Source organism: Salminus brasiliensis, chromosome 21, assembly GCF_030463535.1.
Source record: "Salminus brasiliensis chromosome 21, fSalBra1.hap2, whole genome shotgun sequence".
Classification (NCBI taxonomy): Eukaryota; Metazoa; Chordata; class Actinopteri; order Characiformes; family Bryconidae; genus Salminus; species Salminus brasiliensis.
In genome coordinates, this window is record NC_132898.1 from 18,376,581 (window position 1) to 18,401,689 (window position 25,109).

Here is a 25,109-nt window from a genome sequence, read left to right on the forward strand (position 1 = left end):
TGTCTTGGTTTAGGACTTTCAGAGCCCCTCCCTCCCTGACCGTAGATTCAGCCACCATTAATCTGTCCATCTGCAGCTGTGTATGGCTCACTGTCTATTGTTCTGCAACTGTGTAAAAGGTAAGTGATATTTCAGTTTCAAAACCTGTATCGATTGTCTTTGTTATCTATTAGTTTCTGAGGATGCCAATACCCCTTCCCTTCCTGATGGTGCATCTGTCCATCAAGGTCCCATCCATCTGCCACTGTGTTTGGCTCGCTGTCTACCTGTTTGCTACTGTCTAACAGGTAGGTGATCTTTCAGTTTCTATACATGTATTGATTTTCTTTGTTGTCTTACAGGTTTAGAGGATGCCATTACCCCTTCCCTCCCTGATGGTGCATCTGTCCATCAAGGTTCCATCCATCTGCCACTGTGTACGGCTCGCTGTCTGTCTGTCTGCCCCTGTCTAACAGGTAGGTGATTATTCAGTTTCTATACATGTATTGGTTTTCTTTGTTGTCTTACAGGCTTTCAGGACTCCAGGAACCCCCCATTCCCCATGCCTCACTGTCTATTGTTCTGCAACTGTGTAAAAGGTAAGTGATCTTTCAGTTTCAAAACCTGTATTAATTTTCTTTGTTATCTTTTAGGTTCTGAGGATGCCAATACTCCTTCCCTCCCTGATGGAGCATCTGTCCATCAAGGGTCCATCCATTTGCAACTGTGTACGGCTCGCTGTCTATCTGTTTGCTACTGACTAACAGGTAGGTGATCATTCAGTTTCTATACAGGTATTTATTTTATTTGTTCTCTTCCAGGTTTAGAGGATGCCATTACCCCTTCCCTCCCTGATGGTGCATCTGTCCATCAAGGTTCCATCCATCTGCCACTCTGTATGGCTCGCTGTCTATCTGTTTTCTACTGTGTAACAGGTAGGTGATCATTCAGTTTCTATACATGTATTGGTTTTCTTTGTTGTCTTACAGGTTTAGAGGATGCCATTATCCCTTCCCTCCCTGATGGTGCATCTGTCCATCAAGGTTCCATCCATCTGCCACAGTGTACGGCTCGCTGTCTGTCTGTCTGCCCCTGTCTAACAGGTAGGTGATCATTCAGTTTCTATACATGTATTTATTTTTTTTTCTTGTCTTACAGGTTTAGAGGATGCCATTACCCATTCCCTCCCTGATGGTGCATCTGTCCATCAAGGGTCCATCCATCTGTTACTGTGTACGGCTCGCTGTCTATCTGTTTTCTACTGTCTAACAGGTAGGTGATCATTCAGTTTCTATACATGTATTGATTTTCTTTGTTGTCTTACATGTTTAGAGGATGCCATTACCCCTTCCCTCCCTGATGGTGCATCTGTCCATCAAGGTTCCATCCATCTGCCACTGTGTACGGCTCGCTGTCTGTCTGTCTGCCCCTGTCTAACAGGTAGGTGATCATTCAGTTTCTATACATGTATTTTTTTTTTTTCTTGTCTTACAGGTGTAGAGGATGCCATTACCCATTCCCTCCCTGATGGTGCATCTTTCCATCAAGAGTCCATCCATCTGTCACTGTGTACGGCTCGCTGTCTATCTGTTTTCTACTGTCTAATTGGTAGGTGATCATTCAGTTTCTATACATGTATTGATTTTCTTTGTTGTCTTACAGGCTTTCAGGACTCCAGGACCCCCCCATTCCCCATGCCTCACTGTCTATTGTTCTGCAACTGTGTAAAGGGTAAGTGATCTTTCAGTTTCAAACCCTGTATTAATTTTCTTTGTTATCTTTTAGGTTCTGAGGATGCCAATACCCCTTCCCTCCCTGATGGTGCATCTGTCCATCAAGGTTCCATCCATCTGCCACTCTGTATGGCTCGCTGTCTATCTGTTTTCTACTGTGTAACAGGTAGGTGATCATTCAGTTTCTATACATGTATTGATTTTCTTTGTTGTCTTACAGGTTTAGAGGATGCCATTACCCCTTTCCCTCCCTAATGGTGCATCTGTCCATCAAGGGTCCATCCATCTGTCACTGTGTACGGCTCGCTGTCTATCTGTTTTCTACTGTGTAACAGGTAGGTGATCATTCAGTTTCTATACATGTATTGATTTTCTTTGTTGTCTTACAGGTTTAGAGGATGCCATTACCCCTTCCCTCCCTGATGGTGCATCTGTCCATCAAGTTTCCATCCATCTGCCACTGTGTACGGCTCGCTGTCTGTCTGTCTGCCCCTGTCTAACAGGTAGGTGATCATTCAGTTTCTATACATGCATTTATTTTTTTTTCTTGTCTTACAGGTTTACAGGATGCCATTACCCCTTCCCTTCCTGATGGTGCATCTGTCCATCAAGGTCCCATCCATCTGCCACTGTGTACGGCTCGCTGTCTGTCTGTCTGCCCCTGTCTAACAGGTAGGTGATCATTCAGTTTCTATACGTGTATTTATTTTTTTTTTCTTGTCTTACAGGTTTAGAGGATGCCATTACCCATTCCCTCCCTGATGGTGCATCTGTCCATCAAGGGTCCATCCATCTGTCACTGTGTACGGCTCGCTGTCTATCTGTGTTCTACTGTGTAACAGGTAGGTGATCATTCAGTTTCTATACATGTATTGATTTTCTTTGTTGTCTTACAGGTTTAGAGGATGCCATTAGCCCTTCCCTCCCTGATGGTGCATCTGTCCATCAAGGTTCCATCCATCTGCCACTGTGTACGGCTCGCTGTCTGTCTGTCTGCACCTGTCTAACAGGTAGGTGATCATTCAGTTTCTATACATGTATTTATTTATTTTTGTTGTCTTACAGGTTTAGAGGATGCCATTACCCATTCCCTCCCTGATGGTGCATCTGTCCCTCAAGGGTCCATCCATCTGTCACTGTGTACGGCTCGCTGTCTATCTGTTTTCTTCTGTCTAACAGGTAGGTGATCATTCAGTTTCTATACCTGTATTGATTTTCTTTGTTCTCTTCCAGGTTTAGAGGATGCCATTACCCCTTCCTTCCCTGATGGTGCATCTGTCCGTCAAGGGTCCATCCATCTGTCACTGTGTACGGCTCGTTGTCTATCTGTTTGCTACTGTCTAAAAGGTAGGTGATCATTCAGTTTCTATACATGTATTGACTTTCTTTGTTGTCTTACAGGTTTTCAGGACTCCAGGACCCCCCCATTCCCCATGCCTCACTGTCTATTGTTCTGCAACTGTGTAAAAGGTAAGTGATCTTTCAGTTTCAAAACCTGTATTAATTTTCTTTGTTATCTTTTAGGTTCTGAGTATGCCAATACCCCTTCCCTCCCTGATGGTGCATCTGTCCATCAAGGGTCCATCCATCTGCCACTCTGTATGGCTTGCTGTCTATCTGTTTTCTACTGTGTAACAGGTAGGTGATCATTCAGTTTCTATACATGTATTGACTTTATTTGTTTTTTTACAGGCTTTCAGGACTCCAGGACCCCCATTCCCCCTCCTTCCTAATGGTGTATCCATCAAACAAGGGTCTGTTTATTGCAACTATTTGTGTAACTCGATATCTATCCGATTGCAAGTGTGTAAGAGTTAGTTCATCATTCAGTTTCTACACATGTATTGACTTTTTTTTGTCTTACAGGTTTAGGACCTTCTGAGCCCCTCCTTCGCTGACCGTAGATCCAGCCTCCATCAATCTGTCCGTCTGCAGCTGTGTCTGCCTCACTGTCTATTGTTCCGCAACTGTGTAAAAGGTAAGTGATCTTTCAGTTTCAAAACTTGTATTGACTGTTTTTGTTGTCTTTCAGGTTCCGAAGATGCTATTACCCCTTCCCTCACTGATGGTGCATCTGTCCATCAAGGTTTAATCCATCTGCCACTGTGTACGGCTCGCTGTCAATCTGTTTGCTACTGTCTAACAGGTAGGTGATCATTCAGTTTCTATACATGTATTGATTTTCTTTGTTGTCTTACAGGTTTTGAGGATGCCATTACCCCTTCCCTCCCTGATGGTGCATCTGTCCATCAAGGGTCCATCCATCTGTCAATGTGTACGGCTCGCTGTCTATCTGTTTTCTACTGTGTAACAGGTAGGTGATCATTCAGTTTTTATACATGTATTGACGTTTTTTTTTTTTTTTTTGTCTTACAGGTTTAGGACCTTCAGAGCCCCTCCCTCCCTGACCGTAGATTCAGCCACCATTAATCTGTCCATCTGCAGCTGTGTATGGCTCACTGTCTATTGTTCTGCAACTGTGTAAAAGGTAAGTGATATTTCAGTTTCAAAACCTGTATCGATTGTCTTTGTTATCTATTAGTTTCTGAGGATGCCAATACCCCTTCCCTTCCTGATGGTGCATCTGTCCATCAAGGTCCCATCCATCTGCCACTGTGTTTGGCTCGCTGTCTACCTGTTTGCTACTGTCTAACAGGTAGGTGATCTTTCAGTTTCTATACATGTATTGATTTTCTTTGTTGTCTTACAGGTTTAGAGGATGCCATTACCCCTTCCCTCCCTAATGGTGCATCTGTCCATCAAGGTTCCATCCATCTGCCACTGTGTACGGCTCGCTGTCTGTCTGTCTGCCCCTGTCTAACAGGTAGGTGATTATTCAGTTTCTATACATGTATTTATTTTTTTTTCTTGTCTTACAGGTTTAGAGGATGCCATTACCCATTCCCTCCCTGATGGTGCATCTGTCCATCAAGGGTCCATCCATCTGTCACTGTGTACGGCTCGCTGTCTATCTGTTTTTCTACTGTCTAACAGGTAGGTGATTATTCAGTTTCTATACATGTATTGGTTTTCTTTGTTGTCTTACAGGCTTTCAGGACTCCAGGAACCCCCCATTCCCCATGCCTCACTGTCTATTGTTCTGCAACTGTGTAAAAGGTAAGTGATCTTTCAGTTTCAAAACCTGTATTAATTTTCTTTGTTATCTTTTAGGTTCTGAGGATGCCAATACTCCTTCCCTCCCTGATGGAGCATCTGTCCATCAAGGGTCCATCCATTTGCAACTGTGTACGGCTCGCTGTCTATCTGTTTGCTACTGACTAACAGGTAGGTGATCATTCAGTTTCTATACAGGTATTTATTTTATTTGTTCTCTTCCAGGTTTAGAGGATGCCATTACCCCTTCCCTCCCTGATGGTGCATCTGTCCATCAAGGTTCCATCCATCTGCCACTCTGTATGGCTCGCTGTCTATCTGTTTTCTACTGTGTAACAGGTAGGTGATCATTCAGTTTCTATACATGTATTGGTTTTCTTTGTTGTCTTACAGGTTTAGAGGATGCCATTATCCCTTCCCTCCCTGATGGTGCATCTGTCCATCAAGGTTCCATCCATCTGCCACTGTGTACGGCTCGCTGTCTGTCTGTCTGCCCCTGTCTAACAGGTAGGTGATCATTCAGTTTCTATACATGTATTTATTTTTTTTTCTTGTCTTACAGGTTTAGAGGATGCCATTACCCATTCCCTCCCTGATGGTGCATCTGTCCATCAAGGGTCCATCCATCTGTTACTGTGTACGGCTCGCTGTCTATCTGTTTTCTACTGTCTAACAGGTAGGTGATCATTCAGTTTCTATACATGTATTGATTTTCTTTGTTGTCTTACATGTTTAGAGGATGCCATTACCCCTTCCCTCCCTGATGGTGCATCTGTCCATCAAGGTTCCATCCACCTGCCACTGTGTACGGCTCGCTGTCTGTCTGTCTGCCCCTGTCTAACAGGTAGGTGATCATTCAGTTTCTATACATGTATTTTTTTTTTTTCTTGTCTTACAGGTGTAGAGGATGCCATTACCCATTCCCTCCCTGATGGTGCATCTTTCCATCAAGAGTCCATCCATCTGTCACTGTGTACGGCTCGCTGTCTATCTGTTTTCTACTGTCTAATTGGTAGGTGATCATTCAGTTTCTATACATGTATTGATTTTCTTTGTTGTCTTACAGGCTTTCAGGACTCCAGGACCCCCCCATTCCCCATGCCTCACTGTCTATTGTTCTGCAACTGTGTAAAAGGTAAGTGATCTTTCAGTTTCAAACCCTGTATTAATTTTCTTTGTTATCTTTTAGGTTCTGAGGATGCCAATACCCCTTCCCTCCCTGATGGTGCATCTGTCCATCAAGGTTCCATCCATCTGCCACTCTGTATGGCTCGCTGTCTATCTGTTTTCTACTGTGTAACAGGTAGGTGATCATTCAGTTTCTATACATGTATTGATTTTCTTTGTTGTCTTACAGGTTTAGAGGATGCCATTACCCCTTTCCCTCCCTAATGGTGCATCTGTCCATCAAGGGTCCATCCATCTGTCACTGTGTACGGCTCGCTGTCTATCTGTTTTCTACTGTGTAACAGGTAGGTGATCATTCAGTTTCTATACATGTATTGATTTTCTTTGTTGTCTTACAGGTTTAGAGGATGCCATTACCCCTTCCCTCCCTGATGGTGCATCTGTCCATCAAGTTTCCATCCATCTGCCACTGTGTACGGCTCGCTGTCTGTCTGTCTGCCCCTGTCTAACAGGTAGGTGATCATTCAGTTTCTATACATGCATTTATTTTTTTTTCTTGTCTTACAGGTTTACAGGATGCCATTACCCCTTCCCTCCCTGATGGTGCATCTGTCCATCAAGGTTCCATCCATCTGCCACTGTGTACGGCTCGCTGTCTGTCTGTCTGCCCCTGTCTAACAGGTAGGTGATCATTCAGTTTCTATACATGTATTTTTTTTTTTTTTCTTGTCTTACAGGTTTAGAGGATGCCATTACCCATTCCCTCCCTGATGGTGCATCTGTCCATCAAGGGTCCATCCATCTGTCACTGTGTACGGCTCGCTGTCTATCTGTTTTCTACTGTCTAACAGGTAGGTGATCATTCAGTTTCTATACATGTATTGATTTTCTTTGTTGTCTTACAGGCTTTCAGGACTCCAGGACCCCCCCCTCCTTCCTAATGGTGGATCCATCAAAGAATTGTCTGTCCATTGCAACTATTTGTGTGACTCGATATTTATCCTACTGCAAGTGTGTAAGAGTTAGTTCATCATTCAATTTCTATATATGTATTGACTTTTTTTTGTCTTACAGGTTTAGGACCTTCTGAGCCCCTCCCTCGCTGACCGTAAATCAAGCCTCCATCAATCTGTCCGTCTGCAGCTGTGTCTGGCTCACTGTGTATTGTTCTGCAACTGTGTAAAAGGTAAGTGATCTTTCAGTTTCAAAACCTGTATTGATTGTCTTTGTTGTCTTTCAGGTTCCGAGGATGCCATTACCCCTTCCCTCCCTGATGGTGCATTTGTCCATCAAGGTTTAATCCATCTGCCACTGTGTACGGCTCGCTGTCAATCTGTTTGCTACTGTCTAACAGGTAGGTGATCATTCAGTTTCTATACATGTATTGATTTTCTTTGTTGTCTTACAGGTTTAGAGGATGCCATTACCCCTTCCCTCCCTGATGGTGCATCTGTCCGTCAAGGGTCCATCCATCTGTCACTGTATACGGCTCGCTGTCTATCTGTTTGCTGCTGTCTAACAGGTAGGTGATCATTCAGTTTCTAAACATGTATTGACTTTCTTTGTTGTCTTACAGGCTTTCTGGACTCCAGGACCCCCCCATTCCCCATGCCTCACTGTCTATTGTTCTGCAACTGTGTAAAAGGTAAGTGATCTTTCAGTTTCAAACCCTGTATTAATTTTCTTTGTTATCTTTTAGGTTCTGAGGATGCCAATACCCCTTCCCTCCCTGATGGTGCATCTGTCCATCAAGGGTCCATCCATCTGTCACTGTGTACGGCTCGCTGTCTATCTGTTTTCTACTGTCTAACAGGTAGGTGATCATTCAGTTTCTATACATGTATTGATTTTCTTTGTTGTCTTATAGCTTTAGAGGATGCCATTACCCCTTCCCTCCCTGATGGTGCATCTGTCCGTCAAGGGTCCATCCATCTGTCACTGTGTACGGCTCGTTGTCTATCTGTTTTCTTCTGTCTAACAGGTAGGTGATCATTCAGTTTCAATACATGTATTGAATTTATTTGTTGTCTTACAGGTTTAGAGGATGCCATTACCCTTTCCCTCCCTGATGGTGCATCTGTCCATCAAGGTTCCATCCATCTGCCACTGTGTACGGCTCGCTGTCTGTCTGTCTGCCCCTGTCTAACAGGTAGGTGATCATTCAGTTTCTATACATGTATTTATTTTTTTTTCTTGTCTTACAGGTTTAGAGGATGCCATTACCCATTCCCTCCCTGATGGTGCATCTGTCCATCAAGGGTCCATCCATCTGTTACTGTGTACGGCTCGCTGTCTATCTGTTTTCTACTGTCTAACAGGTAGGTGATCATTCAGTTTCTATACATGTATTGATTTTCTTTGTTGTCTTACATGTTTAGAGGATGCCATTACCCCTTCCCTCCCTGATGGTGCATCTGTCCATCAAGGTTCCATCCATCTGCCACTGTGTACGGCTCGCTGTCTGTCTGTCTGCTACTGTCTAACAGGTAGGTGATCATTCAGTTTCAATACATGTATTGATTTTCTTTGTTGTCTTATAGCTTTAGAGGATGCCATTACCCCTTCCCTCCCTGATGGTGCATCTGTCCGTCAAGGGTCCATCCATCTGTCACTGTGTACGGCTCGTTGTCTATCTGTTTGCTACTGTCTAACAGGTAGGTGATCATTCAGTTTCTATACATGTATTGACTTTTCTTTGTCATCTTACAGGCTTTCAGGACTCCAGGACCCTCCCCCCTTCTTCCTAATGGTGGATCCTTCAAACAAGTGTTTGTCCATTGTAACTATTTGTGTGACTCGATATCTATCTGACTGCAAGTGTGTAATAGTTAGTTCATCATTCAGTTTCTGTACATGTATTGACTTTTTTTTGTCTTACAGGTTTAGGACCTTCTGAGCTTCTCCCTCGCTGACCGTAGATCCAGCCTCCATCAATCTGTCCGTCTGCAGCTGTGTCTGGCTCACTGTGTATTGTTCTGCAACTGTGTAAAAGGTAAGTGATCTTTCAGTTTCAAAACCTGTATTGACTGTCTTTGTTGTCCTTCAGGTTCCGAGGATGCCATTACCTCTTCCCTCCCTGATGGTGCATCTGTCCATCAAGGGTCCATCCATCTGTCACTGTGTACGGCTCGCTGTCAATCTGTTTTCTACTGTCTAATTGGTAGGTGATCATTCAGTTTCTATACATGTATTGATTTTCTTTGTTGTCTTATAGCTTTAGAGGATGCCATTACCCCTTCCTTCCCTGATGGTGCATCTGTCCGTCAAGGGTCCATCCATCTGTCACTGTGTACGGCTCGTTGTCTATCTGTTTGCTACTGTCTAACAGGTAGGTGATCATTCAGTTTCTATACATGTATTGACTTTCTTTGTCTTACAGGCTTTCAGGACTCCAGGACCCCCCCATTCCCCATGCCTCACTGTCTATTGTTCTGCAACTGTGTAAAAGGTAAGTGATCTTTCAGTTTCAAAACCTGTATTAATTTTCTTTTTTATCTTTTAGGTTCTGAGGATGCCAATACCCCTTCCCTCCCTGATGGTGCATCTGTCCATCAAGGGTCCATCCATCTGCCACTCTGTATGGCTCGCTGTATATCTGTTTTCTACTGTGTAACAGGTAGGTGATCATTCAGTTTCTATACATGTATTGATTTTCTTTGTTGTCTTACAGGTTTAGAGGATGCCATTACCCCTTCCCTCCCTGATGGTGCATCTGTCCATCAAGGTTCCATCCATCTGCCACTGTGTACGGCTCACTGTCTGTCTGTCTGCACCTGTCAAACAGGTAGGTGATCATTCAGTTTCTATACATGTATTGATTTTCTTTGTTGTCTTACAGGTTTAGAGGATGCCATTACCCATTCCCTCCCTGATGGTGCATCTGTCCATCAAGGGTCCTACCATCTGTCACTGTGTACGGCTCGCTGTCTATCTGTTTTCTACTGTCTAACAGGTAGGTGATCATTCAGTTTCTATACATGTATTGACTTTCTTTGTTGTCTTACAGACTTTCAGGACTCCAGGACCCCCCCATTCCCCATGCCTCACTGTCTATTATCCTGCAACTGTGTAAAAGGTAAGTGATCTTTCAGTTTCAAAACCTGTATTGACTGTCTTTTTTGTGTTACAGGTTTAGAGGATGCCATTACCCCTTCCCTCCCTGATGGTGCATCTGTCCATCAAGGGTCCATCCATCTGCAACTGTGTACGGCTCGCTGTCTATCTGTTTGCTACTGACTAACAGGTAGGTGATCATTCAGTTTCTATACATGTATTGATTTTCTTTGTTCTCTTCCAGGTTTAGAGGATGCCGTTACCCCTTCCCTCCCTCCTTCCTAATGGTGGATCCATGAAAGAAGTGTCTGTCCATTGCAACTATTTGTGTGACTCGATATTTTTCCTACTGCAAGTGTGTAAGAGAGAATTCATCATTCAATTTCTATATATGTATTGACTTTTTTTGTCTTACAGGTTTAGGACCTTCTGAGCCCCTCCCTCGCTGACCGTAAATCCAGCCTCCATCAATCTGTCCGTCTGCAGCTGTGTCTGGCTCACTGTGTATTGTTCTGCAACTGTGTAAAAGGTAAGTGATCTTTCAGATTTAAATCCTGTATTGACTGTCTTTGTTGTCTTTCAGGTTCCGAGGATTTCATTACCCCTTCCCTCCCTGATGGTGCATCTGTCCATCAAGGTTTATTCCATCTACCACTTTGTACGGCTCACTGTCAATCTGTTTGCTACTGTCTAACAGGTAGGTGATCATTCAATTTCTATACATGTATTGATTTTCTTTGTTGTCTTACAGGTTTAGAGGATGCCATTACCCTTTCCCTCTCTGATGGTGCATCTGTCCATCAAGGTTCCATCCATCTGCCACTGTGTATGGCTCGCTGTCTATCTATTTGCTACTGTGTAACAGGTAGGTGATCATTCAGTTTCAATACATGTATTGATTTTCTTTGTTGTCTTACAGGTTTAGAGGATGCCATAACCCCTTCCCTCCCTCATGGTGCATCTGTCCATCAAGGTTCCATCCATCTGCCACTGTGTATGGCTCGCTGTCTATCTGTTTACTACTGTTTAATAGGTAGGTGATCATTCAGTTTCTATACATGTATTGACGTTTTTTTTTTTTTTTTTTGTCTTACAGGTTTAGGACCTTCAGAGCCCCTCCCTCCCTGACCGTAGATTCAGCCACCATTAATCTGTCCATCTGCAGCTGTGTATGGCTCACTGTCTATTGTTCTGCAACTGTGTAAAAGGTAAGTGATATTTCAGTTTCAAAACCTGTATCGATTGTCTTTGTTATCTATTAGTTTCTGAGGATGCCAATACCCCTTCCCTTCCTGATGGTGCATCTGTCCATCAAGGTCCCATCCATCTGCCACTGTGTACGGCTCGCTGTCTGTCTGTCTGCCCCTGTCTAACAGGTAGGTGATTATTCAGTTTCTATACATGTATTTATTTTTTTTTCTTGTCTTACAGGTTTAGAGGATGCCATTACCCCTTCCCTCCCTGATGGTGCATCTGTCCATCAAGGTTCCATCCATCTGCCACTTTGTACGGCTCGCTGTCTGTCTGTCTGCACCTGTCTAACAGGTAGGTGATTATTCAGTTTCTAAACATGTATTGACTTTCTTTGTTGTCTTACAGGCTTTCAGGACTCCAGGACCCCCCATTCCCCATGCCTCACTATCTATTGTTCTGCAACTGTGTAAATGGTAAGTGATCTTTCAGTTTCAAAACCTGTATTAATTTTCTTTGTTATCTTTTAGGTTCTGAGGATGCCAATACCCCTTCCCTCCCTGATGGTGCATCTGTCCATCAAGGGTCCATCCATCTGCCACTGTGTATGGCTCGCTGTCTATCTGTTTTCTACTGTGTAACAGGTAGGTGATCATTCAGTTTCTATACATGTATTGATTTTCTTTGTTGTCTTACAGGTTTAGAGGATGCCATTACCCTTTCCCTCCCTGATGGTGCATCTGTCCATCAAGGTTCCATCCATCTGCCACTGTGTATGGCTCGCTGTCTATCTGTTTCCTACTGTCTAACAGGTAGGTGATCATTCAGTTTCTATACATGTATTGATTTTCTTTGTTGTCTTACAGGTTTAGAGGATGCCATTACCCTTTCCCTCCCTGATGGTGCATCTGTCCATCAATGTTCCATCCATCTGCCACTGTGTACGGCTCGCTGTCTGTCTGTCTGCCCCTGTCTAACAGGTAGGTGATCATTCAGTTTCAATACATGTATTGATTTTCTTTGTTGTCTTATAGCTTTAGAGGATGCCATTACCCCTTCCCTCCCTGATGGTGCATCTGTCCGTCAAGGGTCCATCCATCTGTCACTGTGTACGGCTCGTTGTCTATCTGTTTGCTACTGTCTAACAGGTAGGTGATCATTCAGTTTCTATACATGTACTGACTTTCTTTGTCATCTTACAGGCTTTCAGGACTCCAGGACCCTCCCCCCTTCTTCCTAATGGTGGATCCTTCAAACAAGTGTTTGTCCATTGTAACTATTTGTGTGACTCGATATCTATCTGACTGCAAGTGTGTAATAGTTAGTTCATCATTCAGTTTCTGTACATGTATTGACTTTTTTTTGTCTTACAGGTTTAGGACCTTCTGAGCTTCTCCCTCGCTGACCGTAGATCCAGCCTCCATCAATCTGTCCGTCTGCAGCTGTGTCTGGCTCACTGTGTATTGTTCTGCAACTGTGTAAAAGGTAAGTGATTTTTCAGTTTCAAAACCTGTATTGACTGTCTTTGTTGTCCTTCAGGTTCCGAGGATGCCATTACCTCTTCCCTCCCTGATGGTGCATCTGTCCATCAAGGGTCCATCCATCTGTCACTGTGTACGGCTCGCTGTCAATCTGTTTTCTACTGTCTAATTGGTAGGTGATCATTCAGTTTCTATACATGTATTGATTTTCTTTGTTGTCTTATAGCTTTAGAGGATGCCATTACCCCTTCCTTCCCTGATGGTGCATCTGTCCGTCAAGGGTCCATCCATCTGTCACTGTGTACGGCTCGTTGTCTATCTGTTTGCTACTGTCTAACAGGTAGGTGATCATTCAGTTTCTATACATGTATTGACTTTCTTTGTTGTCTTACAGGTTTAGAGGATGCCATTACCCCTTCCCTCCCTGATGGTGCATCTGTCCATCAAGGGTCCATCCATCTGTCACTGTGTACGGCTCGCTGTCTATCTGTTTTCTACTGTCTAATTGGTAGGTGATCATTCAGTTTCTATACATGTATTGATTTTCTTTGTTGTCTTATAGCTTTAGAGGATGCCATTACCCCTTCCTTCCCTGATGGTGCATCTGTCCGTCAAGGGTCCATCCATCTGTCACTGTGTACGGCTCGTTGTCTATCTGTTTGCTACTGTCTAACAGGTAGGTGATCATTCAGTTTCTATACATGTATTGACTTTCTTTGTTGTCTTACAGGCTTTCAGGACTCCAGGACCCCCCCATTCCACATGCCTCACTGTCTATTGTTCTGCAACTGTGTAAAAGGTAAGTGATCTTTCAGTTTCAAAACCTGTATTAATTTTCTTTGTTATCTTTTAGGTTCTGAGGATGCCAATACCCCTTCCCTCCCTGATGGTGCATCTGTCCATCAAGGGTCCATCCATCTGCCACTCTGTATGGCTCGCTGTCTATCTGTTTTCTACTGTGTAACAGGTAGGTGATCATTCAGTTTCTATACATGTATTGATTTTCTTTGTTGTCTTACAGGTTTAGAGGATGCCATTACCCTTTCCCTCCCTGATGGTGCATCTGTCCATCAAGGTTCCATCCATCTGCCACTGTGTATGGCTCGCTGTCTATCTGTTTCCTACTGTCTAACAGGTAGGTGATCATTCAGTTTCTATACATGTATTGATTTTCTTTGTTGTCTTACAGGTTTAGAGGATGCCATTACCCTTTCCCTCCCTGATGGTGCATCTGTCTATCAAGGTTCCATCCATCTGCCACTGTGTACGGCTCGCTGTCTGTCTGTCTGCCCCTGTCTAACAGGTAGGTGATCATTCAGTTTCAATACATGTATTGATTTTCTTTGTTGTCTTATAGCTTTAGAGGATGCCATTACCCCTTCCCTCCCTGATGGTGCATCTGTCCGTCAAGGGTCCATCCATCTGTCACTGTGTACGGCTCGTTGTCTATCTGTTTGCTACTGTCTAACAGGTAGGTGATCATTCAGTTTCTATACATGTATTGACTTTCTTTGTCATCTTACAGGCTTTCAGGACTCCATGACCCTCCCCCCTTCTTCCTAATGGTGGATCCTTCAAACAAGTGTTTGTCCATTGTAACTATTTGTGTGACTCGATATCTATCTGACTGCAAGTGTGTAATAGTTAGTTCATCATTCAGTTTCTGTACATGTATTGACTTTTTTTTGTCTTACAGGTTTAGGACCTTCTGAGCTTCTCCCTCGCTGACCGTAGATCCAGCCTCCATCAATCTGTCCGTCTGCAGCTGTGTCTGGCTCACTGTGTATTGTTCTGCAACTGTGTAAAAGGTAAGTGATCTTTCAGTTTCAAAACCTGTATTGACCGTCTTTGTTGTCCTTCAGGTTCCGAGGATGCCATTTCCTCTTCCCTCCCTGATGGTGCATCTGTCCATCAAGGGTCCATCCATCTGTCACTGTGTACGGCTCGCTGTCTATCTGTTTTCTTCTGTCTAACAGGTAGGTGATCATTCAGTTTCAATACATGTATTGATTTTCTTTGTTCTCTTCCAGGTTTAGAGGATGCCATTACCCTTTCCCTCCCTGATGGTGCATCTGTCCATCAAGGTTCCATCCATCTGCCACTGTGTACGGCTCGCTGTCTATCTGTTTGCTACTGTCTAACAGGTAGGTGATCATTCAGTTTCTATACATGTATTGATTTTCTTTGTTGTCTTACAGGTTTAGAGGATGCCATTACCCCTTCCCTCCCTGATGGTGCATCTGTCCATCAAGGTTCCATCCATCTGCCACTTTGTACGGCTCGCTGTCTGTCTGTCTGCACCTGTCTAACAGGTAGGTGATCATTCAGTTTCTAAACATGTATTGACTTTCTTTGTTGTCTTACAGGCTTTCAGGACTCCAGGACCCCCCCATTACCCATGCCTCACTGTCTATTGTTCTGCAACTGTGTAAAAGGTAAGTGATCTTTCAGTTTCAAAACCTGTATTAATTTTCTTTGTTATCTTTTAGGTTCTGAGGATGCCAATACCCCTTCCCATCCTGATGGTGCATCTGTCCATCAAGGGTCCATCCATCTGCCACTCTGTATGGCTCGCTGTCTATCTGTTTTCTACTGTGTAACAGGTAGGTGATCATTCAGTTTCTATACATGTATTGATTTTCTTTGTTGTCTTACAGGTTTAGAGGATGCCATTACCCTTTCCCTCCCTGATGGTGCATCTGTCCATCAAGGTTCCATCCATCTGTCACTGTGTATGGCTCGCTGTCTATCTGTTTCCTACTGTCTAACAGGTAGGTGATCATTCAGTTTCTATATATGTATTTATTTTTTTTTCTTGTCTTACAGGTTTAGAGGATGCCATTACCTATTCCCTCCCTGATGGTGCATCTGTCCATCAAGGGTCCATCCATCTGTTACTGTGTACGGCTCGCTGTCTATCTGTTTTCTACTGTGTAACAGGTAGGTGATCATTCAGTTTCTATACATGTATTGATTTTCTTTGTTGTCTTACATGTTTAGAGGATGCCATTACCCCTTCCCTCCCTGATGGTGCATCTGTCCATCAAGGTTCCATCCATCTGCCACTGTGTACGGCTCGCTGTCTGTCTGTCTGCCCCTGTCTAACAGGTAGGTGATCATTCAGTTTCAATACATGTATTGATTTTCTTTGTTGTCTTATAGCTTTAGAGGATGCCATTACCCCTTCCCTCCCTGATGGTGCATCTGTCCGTCAAGGGTCCATCCATCTGTCACTGTGTACGGCTCGTTGTCTATCTGTTTGCTACTGTCTAACAGGTAGGTGATCATTCAGTTTCTATACATGTACTGACTTTCTTTGTCATCTTACAGGCTTTCAGGACTCCAGGACCCTCCCCCCTTCTTCCTAATGGTGGATCCTTCAAACAAGTGTTTGTCCATTGTAACTATTTGTGTGACTCGATATCTATCTGACTGCAAGTGTGTAATAGTTAGTTCATCATTCAGTTTCTGTACATGTATTGACTTTTTTTTGTCTTACAGGTTTAGGACCTTCTGAGCTTCTCCCTCGCTGACCGTAGATCCAGCCTCCATCAATCTGTCCGTCTGCAGCTGTGTCTGGCTCACTGTGTATTGTTCTGCAACTGTGTAAAAGGTAAGTGATTTTTCAGTTTCAAAACCTGTATTGACTGTCTTTGTTGTCCTTCAGGTTCCGAGGATGCCATTACCTCTTCCCTCCCTGATGGTGCATCTGTCCATCAAGGGTCCATCCATCTGTCACTGTGTACGGCTCGCTGTCAATCTGTTTTCTACTGTCTAATTGGTAGGTGATCATTCAGTTTCTATACATGTATTGATTTTCTTTGTTGTCTTATAGCTTTAGAGGATGCCATTACCCCTTCCTTCCCTGATGGTGCATCTGTCCGTCAAGGGTCCATCCATCTGTCACTGTGTACGGCTCGTTGTCTATCTGTTTGCTACTGTCTAACAGGTAGGTGATCATTCAGTTTCTATACATGTATTGACTTTCTTTGTTGTCTTACAGGTTTAGAGGATGCCATTACCCCTTCCCTCCCTGATGGTGCATCTGTCCATCAAGGGTCCATCCATCTGTCACTGTGTACGGCTCGCTGTCTATCTGTTTTCTACTGTCTAATTGGTAGGTGATCATTCAGTTTCTATACATGTATTGATTTTCTTTGTTGTCTTATAGCTTTAGAGGATGCCATTACCCCTTCCTTCCCTGATGGTGCATCTGTCCGTCAAGGGTCCATCCATCTGTCACTGTGTACGGCTCGTTGTCTATCTGTTTGCTACTGTCTAACAGGTAGGTGATCATTCAGTTTCTATACATGTATTGACTTTCTTTGTTGTCTTACAGGCTTTCAGGACTCCAGGACCCCCCCATTCCACATGCCTCACTGTCTATTGTTCTGCAACTGTGTAAAAGGTAAGTGATCTTTCAGTTTCAAAACCTGTATTAATTTTCTTTGTTATCTTTTAGGTTCTGAGGATGCCAATACCCCTTCCCTCCCTGATGGTGCATCTGTCCATCAAGGGTCCATCCATCTGCCACTCTGTATGGCTCGCTGTCTATCTGTTTTCTACTGTGTAACAGGTAGGTGATCATTCAGTTTCTATACATGTATTGATTTTCTTTGTTGTCTTACAGGTTTAGAGGATGCCATTACCCTTTCCCTCCCTGATGGTGCATCTGTCCATCAAGGTTCCATCCATCTGCCACTGTGTATGGCTCGCTGTCTATCTGTTTCCTACTGTCTAACAGGTAGGTGATCATTCAGTTTCTATACATGTATTGATTTTCTTTGTTGTCTTACAGGTTTAGAGGATGCCATTACCCTTTCCCTCCCTGATGGTGCATCTGTCTATCAAGGTTCCATCCATCTGCCACTGTGTACGGCTCGCTGTCTGTCTGTCTGCCCCTGTCTAACAGGTAGGTGATCATTCAGTTTCAATACATGTATTGATTTTCTTTGTTGTCTTATAGCTTTAGAGGATGCCATTACCCCTTCCCTCCCTGATGGTGCATCTGTCCGTCAAGGGTCCATCCATCTGTCACTGTGTACGGCTCGTTGTCTATCTGTTTGCTACTGTCTAACAGGTAGGTGATCATTCAGTTTCTATACATGTATTGACTTTCTTTGTCATCTTACAGGCTTTCAGGACTCCATGACCCTCCCCCCTTCTTCCTAATGGTGGATCCTTCAAACAAGTGTTTGTCCATTGTAACTATTTGTGTGACTCGATATCTATCTGACTGCAAGTGTGTAATAGTTAGTTCATCATTCAGTTTCTGTACATGTATTGACTTTTTTTTGTCTTACAGGTTTAGGACCTTCTGAGCTTCTCCCTCGCTGACCGTAGATCCAGCCTCCATCAATCTGTCCGTCTGCAGCTGTGTCTGGCTCACTGTGTATTGTTCTGCAACTGTGTAAAAGGTAAGTGATCTTTCAGTTTCAAAACCTGTATTGACCGTCTTTGTTGTCCTTCAGGTTCCGAGGATGCCATTTCCTCTTCCCTCCCTGATGGTGCATCTGTCCATCAAGGGTCCATCCATCTGTCACTGTGTACGGCTCGCTGTCTATCTGTTTTCTTCTGTCTAACAGGTAGGTGATCATTCAGTTTCAATACATGTATTGATTTTCTTTGTTCTCTTCCAGGTTTAGAGGATGCCATTACCCTTTCCCTCCCTGATGGTGCATCTGTCCATCAAGGTTCCATCCATCTGCCACTGTGTACGGCTCGCTGTCTATCTGTTTGCTACTGTCTAACAGGTAGGTGATCATTCAGTTTCTATACATGTATTGATTTTCTTTGTTGTCTTACAGGTTTAGAGGATGCCATTACCCCTTCCCTCCCTGATGGTGCATCTGTCCATCAAGGTTCCATCCATCTGCCACTTTGTACGGCTCGCTGTCTGTCTGTCTGCACCTGTCTAACAGGTAGGTGATCATTCAGTTTCTAAACATGTATTGACTTTCTTTGTTGTCTTACAGGCTTTCAGGACTCCAGGACCCCCCCATTACCCATGCCTCACTGTCTATTGTTCTGCAACTGTGTAAAAGGTAAGTGATCTTTCAGTTTCAAAACCTGTATTAATTTTCTTTGTTATCTTTTAGGTTCTGAGGATGCCAATACCCCTTCCCATCCTGATGGTGCATCTGTCCATCAAGGGTCCATCCATCTGCCACTCTGTATGGCTCGCTGTCTATCTGTTTTCTACTGTGTAACAGGTAGGTGATCATTCAGTTTCTATACATGTATTGATTTTCTTTGTTGTCTTACAGGTTTAGAGGATGCCATTACCCTTTCCCTCCCTGATGGTGCATCTGTCCATCAAGGTTCCATCCATCTGTCACTGTGTATGGCTCGCTGTCTATCTGTTTCCTACTGTCTAACAGGTAGGTGATCATTCAGTTTCTATATATGTATTTATTTTTTTTTCTTGTCTTACAGGTTTAGAGGATGCCATTACCTATTCCCTCCCTGATGGTGCATCTGTCCATCAAGGGTCCATCCATCTGTTACTGTGTACGGCTCGCTGTCTATCTGTTTTCTACTGTGTAACAGGTAGGTGATCATTCAGTTTCTATACATGTATTGATTTTCTTTGTTGTCTTACATGTTTAGAGGATGCCATTACCCCTTCCCTCCCTGATGGTGCATCTGTCCATCAAGGTTCCATCCATCTGCCACTGTGTACGGCTCGCTGTCTGTCTGTCTGCCCCTGTCTAACAGGTAGGTGATCATTCAGTTTCAATACATGTATTGATTTTCTTTGTTGTCTTATAGCTTTAGAGGATGCCATTACCCCTTCCCTCCCTGATGGTGCATCTGTCCGTCAAGGGTCCATCCATCTGTCACTGTGTACGGCTCGTTGTCTATCTGTTTGCTACTGTCTAACAGGTAGGTGATCTTTCAGTTTCTATACATGGATTGACTTTCTTTGTCATCTTACAGGCTTTCAGGACTCCAGGACCCTCCCCCCTTCTTCCTAATGGTGGATCCTTCAAACAAGTGTTTGTCCATTGTAACTATTTGTGTGACTCGATATCTATCTGACTGCAAGTGTGTAATAGTTAGTTCATCATTCAGTTTCTGTACATGTATTGACTTTTTTTTGTCTTACAGGTTTAGGACCTTCTGAGCTTCTCCCTCGCTGACCGTAGATCCAGCCTCCATCAATCTGTCCGTCTGCAGCTGTGTCTGGCTCACTGTGTATTGTTCTGCAACTGTGTAAAAGGTAAGTGATCTTTCAGTTTCAAAACCTGTATTGACTGTCTTTGTTGTCCTTCAGGTTCCGAGGATGCCATTACCTCTTCCCTCCCTGATGGTGCATCTGTCCATCAAGGGTCCATCCATCTGTCACTGTGTACGGCTCGCTGTCAATCTGTTTTCTACTGTCTAATTGGTAGGTGATCATTCAGTTTCTATACATGTATTGATTTTCTTTGTTGTCTTATAGCTTTAGAGGATGCCATTACCCCTTCCTTCCCTGATGGTGCATCTGTCCGTCAAGGGTCCATCCATCTGTCACTGTGTACGGCTCGTTGTCTATCTGTTTGCTACTGTCTAACAGGTAGGTGATCATTCAGTTTCTATACATGTATTGACTTTCTTTGTCTTACAGGCTTTCAGGACTCCAGGACCCCCCCATTCCCCATGCCTCACTGTCTATTGTTCTGCAACTGTGTAAAAGGTAAGTGATCTTTCAGTTTCAAAACCTGTATTAATTTTCTTTGTTATCTTTTAGGTTCTGAGGATGCCAATACCCCTTCCCTCCCTGATGGTGCATCTGTCCATCAAGGGTCCATCCATCTGCCACTCTGTATGGCTCGCTGTATATCTGTTTTCTACTGTGTAACAGGTAGGTGATCATTCAGTTTCTATACATGTATTGATTTTCTTTGTTGTCTTACAGGTTTAGAGGATGCCATTACCCATTCCCTCCCTGATGGTGCATCTGTCCATCAAGGGTCCATCCATCTGTCACTGTGTACGGCTCGCTGTCTATGTTTTCTACTGTCTAACAGGTAGGTGATCATTCAGTTTCTATACATGTATTGATTTTCTTTGTTGTCTTACAGGTTTAGAGGATGCCATTACCCTTTCCCTCCCTGATGGTGCATCTGTCCATCAAGGTTCCATCCATCTGCCACTGTGTACGGCTCGCTGTCTGTCTGTCTGCCCCTGTCTAACAGGTAGGTGATCATTCAGTTTCTATACATGTATTTATTTTTTTTTCTTGTCTTATAGCTTTAGAGGATGCCATTACCCCTTCCCTCCCTGATGGTGCATCTGTCCGTCAAGGGTCCATCCATCTGTCACTGTGTACGGCTCGTTGTCTATCTGTTTGCTACTGTCTAACAGGTAGGTGATCATTCAGTTTCTATACATGTATTGATTTTCTTTGTTGTCTTACAGGTTTAGAGGATGCCATTACCCCTTCCCTCCCTGATGGTGCATCTGTCCATGAAGGTTCCATCCATCTGCCACTGTGTACGGCTCGCTGTCTGTCTGTCTGCCCCTGTCTAACAGGTAGGTGATCATTCAGTTTCTATACATGTATTTATTTTTTTTTCTTGTCTTATAGCTTTAGAGGATGCCATTACCCCTTCCCTCCCTGATGGTGCATCTGTCCGTCAAGGGTCCATCCATCTGTCACTGTGTACGGCTCGTTGTCTATCTGTTTGCTACTGTCTAACAGGTAGGTGATCATTCAGTTTCTATACATGTATTGACTTTCTTTGTCATCTTACAGGCTTTCAGGACTCCAGGACCCTCCCCCCTTCTTCCTAATGGTGGATCCTTCAAACAAGTGTTTGTCCATTGTAACTATTTGTGTGACTCAATATCTATCTGACTGCAAGTGTGTAATAGTTAGTTCATCATTCAGTTTCTGTACATGTATTGACTTTTTTTTGTCTTACAGGTTTAGGACCTTCTGAGCTTCTCCCTCGCTGACCGTAGATCCAGCCTCCATCAATCTGTCCGTCTGCAGCTGTGTCTGGCTCACTGTGTATTGTTCTGCAACTGTGTAAAAGGTAAGTGATCTTTCAGTTTCAAAACCTGTATTGACTGTCTTTGTTGTCCTTCAGGTTCCGAGGATGCCATTACCTCTTCCCTCCCTGATGGTGCATCTGTCCATCAAGGGTCCATCCATCTGTCACTGTGTACGGCTCGCTGTCAATCTGTTTTCTACTGTCTAATTGGTAGGTGATCATTCAGTTTCTATACATGTATTGATTTTCTTTGTTGTCTTATAGCTTTAGAGGATGCCATTACTCCTTCCCTCCCTGATGGTGCATCTGTCCATCAAGGTTCCATCCATCTGCCACTTTGTACGGCTCGCTGTCTGTCTGTCTGCACCTGTCTAACAGGTAGGTGATTATTCAGTTTCTAAACATGTATTGACTTTCTTTGTTGTCTTACAGGCTTTCAGGACTCCAGGACCCCCCATTCCCCATGCCTCACTATCTATTGTTCTGCAACTGTGTAAAAGGTAAGTGATCTTTCAGTTTCAAAACCTGTATTAATTTTCTTTGTTATCTTTTAGGTTCTGAGGATGCCAATACCCCTTCCCTCCCTGATGGTGCATCTGTCCATCAAGGGTCCATCCATCTGCCACTGTGTATGGCTCGCTGTCTATCTGTTTTCTACTGTGTAACAGGTAGGTGATCATTCAGTTTCTATACATGTATTGATTTTCTTTGTTGTCTTACAGGTTTAGAGGATGCCATTACCCTTTCCCTCCCTGATGGTGCATCTGTCCATCAATGTTCCATCCATCTGCCACTGTGTACGGCTCGCTGTCTGTCTGTCTGCCCCTGTCTAACAGGTAGGTGATCATTCAGTTTCAATACATGTATTGATTTTCTTTGTTGTCTTATAGCTTTAGAGGATGCCATTACCCCTTCCCTCCCTGATGGTGCATCTTTCCGTCAAGGGTCCATCCATCTGTCACTGTGTACGGCTCGTTGTCTATCTGTTTGCTACTGTCTAACAGGTAGGTGATCATTCAGTTTCTATACATGTACTGACTTTCTTTGTCATCTTACAGGCTTTCAGGACTCCAGGACCCTCCCCCCTTCTTCCTAATGGTGGATCCTTCAAACAAGTGTTTGTCCATTGTAACTATTTGTGTGACTCGATATCTATCTGACTGCAAGTGTGTAATAGTTAGTTCATCATTCAGTTTCTGTACATGTATTGACTTTTTTTTGTCTTACAGGTTTAGGACCTTCTGAGCTTCTCCCTCGCTGACCGTAGATCCAGCCTCCATCAATCTGTCCGTCTGCAGCTGTGTCTGGCTCACTGTGTATTGTTCTGCAACTGTGTAAAAGGTAAGTGATTTTTCAGTTTCAAAACCTGTATTGACTGTCTTTGTTGTCCTTCAGGTTCCGAGGATGCCATTACCTCTTCCCTCCCTGATGGTGCATCTGTCCATCAAGGGTCCATCCATCTGTCACTGTGTACGGCTCGCTGTCAATCTGTTTTCTACTGTCTAATTGGTAGGTGATCATTCAGTTTCTATACATGTATTGATTTTCTTTGTTGTCTTATAGCTTTAGAGGATGCCATTACCCCTTCCTTCCCTGATGGTGCATCTGTCCGTCAAGGGTCCATCCATCTGTCACTGTGTACGGCTCGTTGTCTATCTGTTTGCTACTGTCTAACAGGTAGGTGATCATTCAGTTTCTATACATGTATTGACTTTCTTTGTTGTCTTACAGGTTTAGAGGATGCCATTACCCCTTCCCTCCCTGATGGTGCATCTGTCCATCAAGGGTCCATCCATCTGTCACTGTGTACGGCTCGCTGTCTATCTGTTTTCTACTGTCTAATTGGTAGGTGATCATTCAGTTTCTATACATGTATTGATTTTCTTTGTTGTCTTATAGCTTTAGAGGATGCCATTACCCCTTCCTTCCCTGATGGTGCATCTGTCCGTCAAGGGTCCATCCATCTGTCACTGTGTACGGCTCGTTGTCTATCTGTTTGCTACTGTCTAACAGGTAGGTGATCATTCAGTTTCTATACATGTATTGACTTTCTTTGTTGTCTTACAGGCTTTCAGGACTCCAGGACCCCCCCATTCCACATGCCTCACTGTCTATTGTTCTGCAACTGTGTAAAAGGTAAGTGATCTTTCAGTTTCAAAACCTGTATTAATTTTCTTTGTTATCTTTTAGGTTCTGAGGATGCCAATACCCCTTCCCTCCCTGATGGTGCATCTGTCCATCAAGGGTCCATCCATCTGCCACTCTGTATGGCTCGCTGTCTATCTGTTTTCTACTGTGTAACAGGTAGGTGATCATTCAGTTTCTATACATGTATTGATTTTCTTTGTTGTCTTACAGGTTTAGAGGATGCCATTACCCTTTCCCTCCCTGATGGTGCATCTGTCCATCAAGGTTCCATCCATCTGCCACTGTGTATGGCTCGCTGTCTATCTGTTTCCTACTGTCTAACAGGTAGGTGATCATTCAGTTTCTATACATGTATTGATTTTCTTTGTTGTCTTACAGGTTTAGAGGATGCCATTACCCTTTCCCTCCCTGATGGTGCATCTGTCTATCAAGGTTCCATCCATCTGCCACTGTGTACGGCTCGCTGTCTGTCTGTCTGCCCCTGTCTAACAGGTAGGTGATCATTCAGTTTCAATACATGTATTGATTTTCTTTGTTGTCTTATAGCTTTAGAGGATGCCATTACCCCTTCCCTCCCTGATGGTGCATCTGTCCGTCAAGGGTCCATCCATCTGTCACTGTGTACGGCTCGTTGTCTATCTGTTTGCTACTGTCTAACAGGTAGGTGATCATTCAGTTTCTATACATGTATTGACTTTCTTTGTCATCTTACAGGCTTTCAGGACTCCATGACCCTCCCCCCTTCTTCCTAATGGTGGATCCTTCAAACAAGTGTTTGTCCATTGTAACTATTTGTGTGACTCGATATCTATCTGACTGCAAGTGTGTAATAGTTAGTTCATCATTCAGTTTCTGTACATGTATTGACTTTTTTTTGTCTTACAGGTTTAGGACCTTCTGAGCTTCTCCCTCGCTGACCGTAGATCCAGCCTCCATCAATCTGTCCGTCTGCAGCTGTGTCTGGCTCACTCTGTATTGTTCTGCAACTGTGTAAAAGGTAAGTGATCTTTCAGTTTCAAAACCTGTATTGACCGTCTTTGTTGTCCTTCAGGTTCCGAGGATGCCATTTCCTCTTCCCTCCCTGATGGTGCATCTGTCCATCAAGGGTCCATCCATCTGTCACTGTGTACGGCTCGCTGTCTATCTGTTTTCTTCTGTCTAACAGGTAGGTGATCATTCAGTTTCTATACATGTATTGATTTTCTTTGTTCTCTTCCAGGTTTAGAGGATGCCATTACCCTTTCCCTCCCTGATGGTGCATCTGTCCATCAAGGTTCCATCCATCTGCCACTTTGTACGGC